Genomic DNA, 2216 nt, shown 5'->3' on the forward strand with positions numbered 1-2216 from the left:
AATCTCTCGCACTCAATTTCCCTTGCGAAGACATTTCACAAGTATTTTCCAAAGATGAGAGAACTGAATTTAGATTTACTGGATTTTCCATTAACCAGAACTACTCAGAATATTTAAATAATTTCACTGACACGCGATTTTTTAAACTAAAATCAAAATTTTGACAATTGATTGATAGCCAAACGTCTAATTAATTCCCAATAAATTCCTAATAAATTCCTAATCAATTCCCAATTAATTCCTAATTGTCAACCAAGAAATTTGAGAGAATACAGATAGAAATGATAATAGAAATAAATATTTGTTTGTTTAATTACAGAATTTTGAGGGTTTATTAAATAAAATCCCAAGTGTCAATTGCATTACCGGTTAAATGATATTTGTGGGAATCCCACAGAGACAGTATTTGATTGAGCAATTAATATCCCGAAATTTGCTGAAGCTAAACTGCGGCGATTACACCTCTGTATATCCTCACCAAACATTACATCTCCCGTAATTTATTTTCAATTGAAGAATAAACAGTACCTGAATAAATTTAACGAGTGGAAATTCCGTTATAGGACAGCCTATCCCCGCAGTGAAGATAAAAATTAAGATAACGCATGAGTACTTTGACAAGTACTCGGAAAAATGTATGACCTGTTTAGTTAACCGTAAGACTGATTTAGCATCGGAGGCGTAATTGGGCGATTAACGGACAGGAATTAATCGAGCGGAATAATAGAATTGATTCCGGTCTAATTATGATATTGGGTCGCGGTTCTCTGGGAGAAAAAATCGCGGGAATATTCTGTTATATTTCAATTCTCAACCAGTCGTTGCGGTAATTTCATGGAAATTCGTAATTCGTCAGCGATTTCTACCGAATTTTATCAATCTCTCTTATCACCCTCCACGGAGAGAAATATTTAGTAAAAATTACGGAACTTTCAGTTCTTTTACCGATTACGGAGTTGATTCGAAAAATTTAAGTGACGGTATCGTTATGTTTCACCGATAATTCAGATAAAAATTACGGGACACCGCGGAAAAATTCCGTGACTTTAGATAAAAATTACGTGACAGTTCCGTAAAATTTCCGACAACCACATTTCTATTGAATATTTTTATTGAATATTTTTATTGAGTGAAATTGAATTTTTATTGAATATTTCTCTCAGTGTCCCATTATCAGTAAATATATTGGTAAAACTTCAGTGAAACCGATTTAATTTTGAAAATCGAATGACTTCCCGCATTAGCAGAATGAAAAAATTCTTTTCTGTGAATGAATTTCACTGATACGAACGATTTTTTTACGGTCACAGGTGAAATTCATTTTCGTATAAAATATTATCTCGGTGGGGAATATGGAAAATGGCTGCTCTCGATAAATGGAGATCAATTCCGGTGAAAAATCGTATGAGAAAATTTTCAATGAGTCATTGAAGCGATTGTTGTTAATGAATAAAATATTATTATTATAAATAGAATATTATTCCGAGTCAAAAGGGCTGAAAAGGAAAAATCGTTTCGAGTCATTAGAATTTAATTTACCAATTATGTGAAATCGGTGGTTCTGTTTGGTTACTCGAGTAAAAAAAATAGAAATCGTAATATTTTTTTCAAATTTTCAAAAAATTCCTGGAAAACTATAAAAATTCAGTCGCGAAATGATAAACTACGAAAATTGAATTTTTATCGAATCCAGTTTTCCCCGATATCTCGCAATCGAAGAGACAAACCGATTTTTTTGTACCGACATTTTTTATCAAAAAAGATGCGATCTACAAAAAAGGTAATTATAAAAAAATCGGTATCTCCCTTAGATTTCAAGAAATCGCGTAAAAACTGGCGTACGCAATATACCGTACGATAAATAATTATCACGGTGTGATCGTCCGATTATTATTCGTTCGGCAGATTCTTATCGGACACGCAAAGTGATAAATAATTCAGAAGGAAGAGAAAGGTGGATTTGATGAATAACTCGGTAACTGGAGAACTGTCCCTTCTGGACCAATGGATGATTGAGAGGAATCCATTGTTCCTTTGCGTGCGAGATCCCGTTTGATCTTGTCAAAAGAAAATTTCACCTCTTGCCGCCGGTTTATCCAGTAAAAAATGGAGAACACCTCAGCCTTTTTTTTTTTCCCACTCGAACGCGTGTCGTCGCGTGATTTTTCGAACACCGAACGATCAATCGCGATCGATTGACCCCTCATTTTGACCCA

The 2216-nt window shown here is 34.1% G+C and overlaps 1 protein-coding gene across 1 annotated transcript in view; it reads right to left on the bottom strand.

Moving 5' to 3' along the window:
* LOC105265423 (lachesin) overlaps window positions 1-2216 on the bottom strand; it is a gene marked incomplete in the record, with an annotated part of 26854 nt that overhangs the window by 15147 nt on the left and 9491 nt on the right.

Source organism: Fopius arisanus, unplaced genomic scaffold (genome assembly GCF_000806365.1).
Source record: "Fopius arisanus strain USDA-PBARC FA_bdor unplaced genomic scaffold, ASM80636v1 scaffold00029, whole genome shotgun sequence".
In the NCBI taxonomy this organism is placed as follows: Eukaryota; Metazoa; Arthropoda; class Insecta; order Hymenoptera; family Braconidae; genus Fopius; species Fopius arisanus.